Raw genomic sequence first — 10,321 nt, 5'->3', positions numbered from 1 at the left:
CAGCACGTGGAGAACCAGAAAGCAGCTGTTCACCCCGGGCTCGGTGTCACAATGTGCCAGAGCCCCGCCCCCAGGAGCTGCCCTGCCCATGGGCTGTGCCAGAGCCCCGCCCCCAGGAGCTGCCCCGCCCCCAGGCTGTGCCAGAGCCCCACCCCCAGGAGCTGCCCTGCCCATGGGCTGTGCCAGAGTCCCGCCCCCAGGAGCTGCTCCGCCCCCGCTCTGAGCTGGAGCCCCGGCCCCAGGAGCTGCCCCGCCCCCGCTCCGTGCTGGAGCCCCGCCCCCAGGAGCTGCCCTGCCCATGGGCTGTGCCAGAGCCCCACCCCCAGGAGCTGCCCCGCCCCCGGGCTGTGCCAGAGCCCCGCCCCCAGGAGCTGCTCCGCCCCTGCTCTGTGCTGGAGCCCCACCCCCAGGAGCTGTTCCGCCCCCGCTCTGTGCCAGAGCCCCGCCCCCAGGAGCTGCTCCGCCCCCGCTCTGTGCTGGAGCCCCGCCCCCAGGAGCTGCCCAGCCCATGGGCTGTGCCGGAGCCCCGTCCCCAGGAGCTGCCCTGCCCCCGAGCTGTGCCAGAGCCCCGCCCCCAGGAGCTGCCCGCCCCCGGGCTGTGCCAGAGCCCCGCCCCCAGGAGCTGCCCCGCCCCCGGGCTGTGCCAGAGCCCCGCCCCCCCGAGCTGCTCCGCCCCCGCTCTGTGCTGGAGCCCCGCCCCCAGGAGCTGCCCCGCCCCTGCTCTGTGCTGGAGCCCCGCCCCGAGGAGCTGCCCTGCCCCCGAGCTGAGCCAGAGCCCCGCCCCCAGGAGCTGCCCGCACCTTGGATGTGTCAGAGCCCTGCCCCCTGGAATTTCCCCATGTTGGGTCTCTGAGCTTTGTTCTCCTGCCGCCTTCTTCCCAGCACCCCCTGCTCCCTTCCTGTGTCTGCAAACACCCCCCTCCCCCGGGGCCGGCTGCAGTGCTCGCTGAGGTTGACTCCAGTGGCTGAAGTTGCCTGCATCTCTGCTTCACCTGGAGGGGGAGAGACAAAGAGAGGCGATGGTCCCAGGGTGTGAAACCAGAGTCAGGGGGCAAGGAAAGAAGGACTGTTTGGAAAGGTGGGTTTTTTTGTGGGGGGGGGGTGAGCCAGAGGGATTCAGAAGAAGTTGGGCAGCAGAGGCTCAGGGAAATTGAGGGGAACCTCCTGGGTGTCTCAGTGTTGCCCAGGGTTTGTACAGCACCTTGCATAATATGGGGTCTGATCTCAGTCATGGTCTGTGCAGCACCTGGGAGCCCTGATGTCTATTTCCTGATCACAGGCTCTGGGAATGGAGAGAGGGAAACCTCAGCACCTGAAGGTTAATGCAGCCCTGTGTGCAACCCCTGCTAGGGTGATCCGACAGCAAATGTGAAAAATTGGGATGGGGGTGGGGTTAATAGGCACCTATATAAGAAAAAGACCAAAAATCGGGACATCTAGTCATGCTAGTCCCTGCTGTTCTCATAAGGGGTCGGCTTAGAGAGGGTTTGGCTACACTTGCAGCTGTCCAGCGCTGGGAGTTAAAGCTGTCTTCCTACAGCTGTTTAGGGAAAGCGCTGCAGTGTGGACACACTGACAGCTACCAGCACTCTGTCATGGCCACATTTGCAGCGCTGTTGGGAGTGGTGCATTATGGGCAGCTATCCCAGCATTCAAGTGGCTGCAATGTGCTTTTCAAAAGAGGAGGGTGGGGTGGAGTGTGACACGGAGCGTGGGGGAGACAGAGCGAGTGGATTTTTGGAGCTGACACTGTGTCAGCTCCCTGCCTGGCAAGTTCAAGCCTCCTCCCCCACCTCTCTCTCATTCACTAAATGCAAATAGCCGCCTTTGTTTTTTTTCCTCACAGACCAGATAAGCCGCTGATCCAAAACAGACACCCCCTCCCCCGTGCCCACCCGGCTGCTTCTCTCCTCAAGCAAACACCAGCTGTGGGTGTTCCAAAGGGATCCCCCTGCCTCTGCTCATTCACTGCAAACAGTAACTGTGTTTGGTTTTTAGATAAGCAGCTCCGGGAGCCTTGAGCTCACAGCAAAGCAAACAGAGGCATCACACCAAAACAAAGAGCGTTATCTCTACTTAAAAGCATTATGGGAAGGTTCCGGAGGTCAGTGACAGCGTAGTAAGATTAATCACTGTTTACACTGGCACCCCAGCGCTGCATCACCAGCTCTGTTCTCTTTATTCCTCTCGTCTAGGTGGAGCACATGCAGCACTGTAGCCAGGGAGATACAGCGCTGTATGTGCCTTGCCAGTGTGGACGGAGAGTACGTTACAGCGCTGTAAAGCCACCACCTGCACTGTAACTCTCCAGTGTAGCCAAGGCCTGAGTTGTAGTAATAATAGCAGCCAAGAATCCGGTGGCACCTTATAGACTAACAGACGTATTGGAGCATGAGCTGTCGTGAGTGAATACCCACTTAGTCAGATGCAACAATAGTCCCATATGGGCTAGTGGTCAGGATTCCTGGTTTTCACCCAGGTGGCCTGGGTTCAACTTCTGGTGTGGGAAGAGTGCAGAGCTTTTGCCCAGAGTGGAGGCAGGAAATGAAAGGAACAGGAAGGGATCCTGCCAGCAGTGGAGTTAGACAGTGTAGGGAGGGGACCCCAGAAGTGGGGGTGGGGCAGTGGTTGGGGGGAGATGAGGGAAGGATCCCAGCAGTGCGGGAAGTTGACAACCTGGAGAGCACAGGCCTGGAATGGGGACCTGGAAGAGTGAATGTGTCCCTCTAAACCCATCAACTGCAGACTAGGCAGGCTTGGAAGAATTGTGTATTTGTTGGTAAATGTCAATTTCTGTGTAAACACACAACCCAATGGCAAAATATTTCCATCAATAATCATCAAAATTGACAGATGGGCAAAGTAAGAAACATGGTGCTTGAGAACTTATCATGTTGTAGGAGCAGCAGTGATCTGTATGCTCTGTATAACCTGTATGCTCAAAAGGTCTGTTAAACTCCCCCAGCTTGTGTCCTTTCCCGCTTTGAATGCCTGTGAAGTGGCTTTCCCACTCTCCTTTGTACCTCCAGTGAATGCCCTTCACCCGGCCCATCTGGCCAGTGGTTCGCTGTGTTACATTCTTTTGCACCGCAGGGAGACTGATCTTCATCGCACCGTCCATCGCTGCGCTGTGGGACACTTACCTTAAAGGATCCTGACATCTCCACTGCCAGGCCTGTCCTGGGAGCGTGAGTATGAGTGTGACACCCTCCCCCATCCCTTCTTTTGAGCTTAGCTATCAAGCTAATAAATGTGCTGCTTTCTGCCAAACTCTGGGGGGGAGGGGCATTATTAGTCCTCTCTAAGCTTACTAACTGACCCAATTTTGGGTAACACAAGCAACATTGTTTGATCTGTTATTGTACCAAAGGGGGAGATGGTTGTCTATAAAAGAGGGTGAAGACTAAATGCCTCTGATGAGAATGGGATTTGAACCCATGCAGGCAGAGCATAATGGGGTAGTAGTCCATCACCTTAACCACTCGGTCACCTCATCTGAGCTGTCAAAAAACGGACAGGAGGAGAAATCTAAGGCCGGCAGAGATAGGGACACTAAGGAGTTTTTAAATACTAAGCAAAAGCAGGGTCGGAATGAGCTCCCCTCTCTCACCTAGTGAGGAGCTGGGGAAAGACTTCAGGAACAGACCGTGTTTGCATAGACACACCTACTCTGCCTAGCTATGCAGCATGATGGTGCCGCTTCCCCAAAATGACCAGTTTGGGATGGTCTTGGGTTACAAATGACTTTAGGATTGAGTGGAATGAAATGTTATTCTTCCTGTATGAGTGAAGGGCAGCAGAACATACCTAGTCCGTCCTGATGGAGGGGTAGGTGAGTGAGGAATAGCTTTTATTGGACTGCAGAGAAGTGATTGAGGACGTCACCCTAAACCAGTGGTCCCCAAACATTTCACATTGTGCCCTCTTAGCCATGGCTGTGGCCCCTCGGAAGCCACGGTCAAGAACCGGGGCTGGGAGGAGTGGGGCTGTTGCTTGCTGGGGTGAGGGGTGCGGACAGGGGTAAAGGGGTCGACGCCGGGCTGGGAGCCAGAGTCTCAGGCTGAGGGTGGGGTTGGGGAAGAGCTGTGGCAGAGTGGTGCTCCCTCCCTGCCCTCTATGTGGGCTGGCTCAGGTCCTGAGGTGCCCCCATGAATGTTCCTCTGTGTCCCCCTAGGAGTCGCAACCCACATTATGGGGACCACTGAACCCTACTCGCTAAGCCGGGGCTAGTGATGCCAAACCCCCGGGAAAGGGAGAACAAGTGTGGGGGCCCCAGCACCAGAACCATGCCCCTACCTTCTGTCTGTGGCTCTACCCCCTTCCACCCATGGCCCTATCCACTGTCACTTCTGTTCCACCCCTTCCCCCACCAGCCCCACCCTATCACTCCTTTACCCCTGCCCCGCTGTGGCCCTGAGACCAGAGAAGCTCTGTGCCCCTGCTGCAGCCCCCGGGCTGTAGCAGGGAGTGGGAGCTCCTCCAGCCCTGGGGCTGACATAGGGGAGACTTTTCCAGGGGGACCTAACTTGGCCAGGGCCCCTGATCATGGGCCCCACTGTCCCCTTGGCAGTGCAAGGTTTGGGGAGGCTGAGCCCCCTTGTCATAAACAGATAGCTAAGGGTTAATGTTCTTTTACCTATAAAGGGGTAACACCAGTAACCTAAAACACCTGACCAGAGGACCAATCAGGAAACAAGACTTTTTCAAATCTGGGTGGAGGGAAGTTTTTCTATCTCCTGCCTTTCTAATCTTCTGTTTCCAAGTTGTAAGTACAAAGATAATAAGACAATAAGTTTATATTGTTTTTTTTTTGTAATTACATGTGTGTAGTTGCTGGAATGTTTAAACTGTATTCTTTTTGGATAAGGCTGTTTATTCATTTTTTTCTTTTAAGCAAATAACCCTGTATTTGTCACCTTAATACAGAGAGACCATTTTTATGTCCTTTTCTTTCTTTTTATATAAAGCTTTCTTTTTAAGACCTGTTGGATTTTTTCTTTAGTGGGGACTCCAGGGAATTGAGTCTGCAGCTCACCAGGGAATTGGTGGGAGGAAGAAGTCAGGGGGAAAATCTCGTTGTGTTAGATTTACTAGCCTGACTTTGCATACCCTCTGGGTAAGGGGGAAGAGAGATTAGCTATCTTGGTACTTCTATTTCCAGGACTGGAAACAGGGAGGGGGGAGTCCCTCTGTTTAGATTCACGGAGCTTGCTTCTGTATATCTCTCCAGGAACCCAGGGAGGGAACACCTGGAGGGGAGGAGGGGGAAGGGAAATGGTTTATTCCCCTTTCTTGTGAGACTCAAGGCATCTGAGTCTGGGGGTCCCCCGGGGAAGGTTTTGGGGAGACCACAGCGAGCCAGGCACTGTATAAATCCCTGGCTGGTGGCAGCTTTACCAGGTCCAAGCTGGTAACTAAGCTTGGAGGTTTTCATGCTAACACCCATATTTTGGACGCTAAGGTCCAAATCTGGGAAAAAATGTTATGACGCCCCTCCCCCCTGAGCCTCCATTACGAGCTGCCCAGGCTACCACTGCTCAGTGTGTGGCCATTCTCTGTGTTTTCTGCTGCTCGTTCTGGGGAGCCTGGCCGGCCTTAGGGGTGGTGCCCCCCGATAGCCGCCCAGGGCTCCAGGGGTCAAAGGGCACCGTGTGGCAGTGCAAAGGTGCTCACTGCTCTCCCCTGCCCCAATGCTCCTCCATGGGTCCATAGAGGTTTGAGGGGAGTAAGGAGCAACCCTATGTGCTCCATGCGTCCTGGTCACTTTTCCCACTTGGGCTGTGCTGTGAGGGGAGCATCAGAAGCTGCTGCTCTCTGCCCTCCCGCTACGCAGCCCGGCTGAGGAAAGTGACCTGGATGCAGGGAGCTCGGATGATCTCACTTCTTGCCCCCACATCCCACAGCCCCTAGGGGTGCCCACATGAGCAGTGTTCCAGGGAGGAGTGGGGGGCAACAATGCCAGCTGCTCCATGCAAACAGGTCAGTCTCCCCATGTGGGTGCAGGAGGGGGTGCAAGGGTTTCTGTGATGCCTATTCTATCAATATCGTCACTCAATACCAGGCACTCAAATTCACCAATCTTAGTACTTAGACGTTTAGCGTTTGTATTTAAGCACTTCTAAAATGTGTCCCATTTTAGCTGTCTGCTATTACATGATGTAATTGAGGGAGACTCTTTCATTTCACTGTTTCTCATCAGAACCTACCTGTACATTATCATCTTCCATCCTCTCCACCTTACTAGGCTATAGAGAATCCCTGTGAATAGTTCCTCTCCTAACGGATGTCTCTGTCTGAACCCTGTGCTCCTCAGCGCCTGTCGGCTTTCCCCAGCTCTGAGGCTGTGTCTACACCGCGCACCTTACCACGGTGCAGCTGTGCCACTCTAACCATGCCAATGTAAGGTGCGCTGTGTGGCCGTCCTTATCGCTGAGAGAGAGCTTCCCCTGCAACAAAGCCAAACTACCTCCAATGAGGGGCAGGAGCTTTGTCACCGGGAGCACAGCTCCACCTATGATGCGCTGTTCACACTGCCGCTTTTCATGGCTCAAATTTTGGCATTCGGGGAGTGTTTTTTCTCACCGCAGAGAGACAAAATTTTTAGCAACAAAAGCCGAAATTAAAAAAAACTCCTCTGCAACCTATTTAATTTTACCTTTATACAACCTTTATACTGCCTCCAGTTCTGGTATCCTCATTTGAAAAAGATGTTGTGAAATTGGAGCTAGGGCAGCAAAGAGCCACCAAATGTTCTGAGGGCTGGAGAAAAATGCCTTCCAGTGAGCTATTGAAAGAGCTCAACCTGTTTAGCTTATCAAAAGAAGATTGAACGGTGATTTCATTGAAATGTTGAAGGGCCTTAATGGAGAGAAAAGATTGGGTATTTACGGGCTCTTGAATGGAGCAGAGAAAGGCATAACAAGACCCAATGGCTGGAAAGTGAAAAGAGACAAATTCATATTACAACTGAGGCACAATAGTCAACAGCGAGGATGATTCACCACAGGAGCAAGCTACCAAGGAAAGTGGTGGATTCACCATCTCCTGATGTCATTTAATGAAGACTAGATGCCTTTCTGGAATGTGTTTGCCCCCAAAGTAGCTGTTATGTCATACAGGAGGCCTGTGATATGCAGGTTAGATGCTCTAATGGTGTCTTCTGACCATGAAGTCGACTAATTTCTGAAAAACTGAGTGTAGCATTGGGAGCAGCGTCTGATGTTTTCCTGTCTAGCCGGCTTGCTGCCTAGAACGAACGCTCCTTGAGTGGGGTGATCCACAGGGAGTAGCTCAAACCTCCAAAGTGCCTGGCCAGGGGCAGGACATTAGCCCAGCAAGGGAGGGGTGTGGCAGTGACATCACAAAGGCCGTTTGCAGGACCTCAGACTATTGGTCAAAGGTGGTGGGGAGGTGGTGACCTCACAGAGAGATGCTGACATCAGCCAGGCAGGACAGGGGCGAGGGGCCAGGGAAACCTCAGAGACCTCTGTGGCTTTGCTTCAGCACGTTTCCTTCTCCAGGTCTCTCTTTGAGGACTGAGAGATTATTTGGGGTCATGGACGTGAGCGCCAGGAGGAACCTCTTTCGAGTTTCCTCCTTCCCTTGTAGTGATTTTACTAGAAAACAGCCATCCCTGTTTAGAAGGTAAGAGCCTCCTGGAGGTTTGAAACCTGTTCAGTCTGATCTATCTGGTGACAAGTGAATTCTAGGCATGGAAAACACGAGCTTAAGGAGGCAGAATTTTATTGCGCACCTGGGATTTTGTCCCTTAGAATCGCTGGGGACATTAGGGTTTGTCCTTTTTGTTTCACCTCTTCCTCCATCCCTCCCTCCTCTTCTTCTCTTGCTTCTTTTGTCCTTTCTCCTGTTCCCTTCCCAACAACAGGACGGAGGTGTGTGTGTGTGTGTTGCAGGGAAGTCCTCTGCAGCTCCCACTATGGAAGGTCCACCCAAAAATGTGGGACTGAAATAGTGCTCGGGCAGTGATCCCCACCGGTGACCTGGGCCATCCTTTGGGCTCTCTGGTGAGAACCCTCAGCCTCCCGTCCTCCGTCTCTACCCTGATTGGTTGAGCAGGGGGATGTTGACAGGGAGGAGACTCAGGTCCTTGTTGTTCTCTTTTAAGATCAAGTAAATAAGTCAGAACCAGTTCTATCTTTGATTAATTTTGCTGCTTCTCTGCATTAATTGTCTCTGAGCAGTTGATGATTCCCTCTAACAATGCAGTTCTCCTCAAATACTTGCTGAATAATTACTGTCACTGTTGTTGGTCTGGAGCTCATCTGAGAGCACAGTATTCAGGTCATTCAATGTCTGAAATTCAAGATCCGATGGTTTGTTTGAAAATCAGGGCTCTTCGGTCCTATTCCCAACGCTGCCTCTGACGGGCTGTGTGACCTAAGACAAGTCAATTCTCCTTTCTCAGCCTTAGCTTCTCCCTCTTTCAAGTGGGGATAATAATGATCCGCTCTTACCTACCTCATGGTGGGTGAAGGATGCGGATCCATTTGGGAGTGTCACTAGAAGTAGTGCATAATATGAAGTTTCCCAGATTATGACATAATAGATTAGCTGAAATCATCTATTTTATTTGTATTTTTTTATTTTGAAATTGTTAATAGTAGCAACGACTTAGCTCAGATTGAAGCATCTTATCTAATGGTTGAGATGTAAGTGTCTCCTCTTTGTGTGCGAGGAGACAATTTAACACACTCTGACAAAGAGGAGATGCTTTTGTTTTGCAAGAAAATATTTTTGCAAAGATCTTTCATCCCACTTGTTATGATTTTGAGAAACAAACTGGTTTAGTCTAAATGGGATTTTCGGACAGAAACGGTTTGAATGAAATTTTCCCACCATCTCGATTCCTGGGCTCTGGGGTGTTTTCATCTGTTAGAACAGGAGACAGAACTGGTTGCTTCTCTTTCTGGCTCTGCCATCGCCTTGTTGTGTAGGCCTTGGGTAGGTCACTTCCCTTCTCCCATCTGTCCAATCGGAACAGGAACAGTTCTCGAACTATGGGCAGTTTAGAGCCCAAGTGAGATAAGGGGTATTAAAGCCCTCTGTGAAGGAGAAAGGGGAGTTTCACAGTGTTTAGCACCAAGGAATTCTAAAGTTTGCTAAAATGTCTAGTCTGTGGAAACAAGAAATGGTCGGGGCCAAACTTATTAACCACTGCCTTTTTAAAGCTCATTCAAAGATGTGAGTCCCTATCTTTTAGGTACCTGTGGTTCTTTGCCAGCAGCAGAGAAGAGGTTCCTGCCTCCGTTTTTGTGGCCTTAACAAACCAGGTGTTGTGCCCCAGTTCTCGTCTGAGACCCCTGAAAAAGAACATCTTCCCATCCATGAACAAGACAGGACCTATCTTTCAAAGGGGAACAAAAAGACCTCTGGGACTTACAGACTAGCTAGCCTGACTGCCATAGCTGGAGAGATCCTGCAATACATTCTTAAACACTCAGTTTGTCAGCAGCACCTACAGGATGATTTGGTTCTTCTGACTAGTGAGCGTGGAATTGTCAAGAACAAATCATTCCAAACCAATCCTCTTTCCTTCTTTGGCAGGGTTCTGGGCCTGGTAGAGGTGAGTAAACAATAGATGGGATCTAGCTTGGTGTTACTAAGGCTTTTGACACAGTCCCGTAGGACATTCTCAGAAGCAAACGAGGGAAATGTAGTCCAGCTGCAATCAGTGTAATGTGGGTGCAGAGCTGGTTGAAAGCCAAGACTCCAGGAGCCCTTCTCCATGTTTAGCTGCCCAACGGGGAGGGTGAACCTAGTGGGTCTGGCAGGGATCAGTCCGGTGTCAGGTACTATTCTATATTTTCATGAATGATTTGGAAAATGGAGTGGAGAGCATGCTCCTAAAGTTTACAACTGACACCAAGCACTTTGGAGCACAGGATTGAAATTCAAAACACCCTTAACAAATTGGAGACTTGGTCTTCTTGAGCCAAACTCCATGGTTAGGGCTCTCTCTCTACACTGGGCTGAAGTGAAACCCCAGAGCCAAGCACTTCTCCTGGGCAGTGAGCTCCGACCTTGAATGGTCAGATGCTGCTTAGCACTGTCAGAGCAGCTTTTGCTGGGGGATTCTCCCAGCACTTTCCAATAGCGGGAAGGTATGAAATCCCCATTTGACTGCTGGGGACAGAGCCCGAGAGTGGGGAGCAACTTGCCCAAAGTCCCCAGGAAAAGGAAAACAACCAGCAGAGGAACCAATAGGAAACCCAGCAATGGAACTCAGGAGTCCTGGGGGTGTGCTGTGGTGACCAGATGTCCCAATTTTATAGGGACAGTCCGAATTTTGGGGTATTATCTA

The 10,321-nt window shown here is 51.8% G+C and overlaps 1 protein-coding gene and 1 non-coding gene across 2 annotated transcripts in view; one reads left to right on the top strand and one right to left on the bottom strand.

Moving 5' to 3' along the window:
• Positions 1-10,321, top strand: part of LOC127042431 (zinc finger protein 560-like) — an 816,513-nt gene that overhangs the window by 35,693 nt on the left and 770,499 nt on the right. The gene's annotated exons all lie outside the window — the stretch shown is intronic.
• Positions 3,415-3,496, bottom strand: TRNAS-ACU (transfer RNA serine (anticodon ACU)). The gene has a single exon. It is a non-coding gene; the product is annotated as a tRNA-Ser (tRNA).

This window comes from Gopherus flavomarginatus, unplaced genomic scaffold, assembly GCF_025201925.1.
Source record: "Gopherus flavomarginatus isolate rGopFla2 unplaced genomic scaffold, rGopFla2.mat.asm mat_scaffold_43_arrow_ctg1, whole genome shotgun sequence".
NCBI classification, from domain to species: domain Eukaryota; kingdom Metazoa; phylum Chordata; order Testudines; family Testudinidae; genus Gopherus; species Gopherus flavomarginatus.
This window is presented reverse-complemented; position numbering and strand designations above follow the sequence as displayed.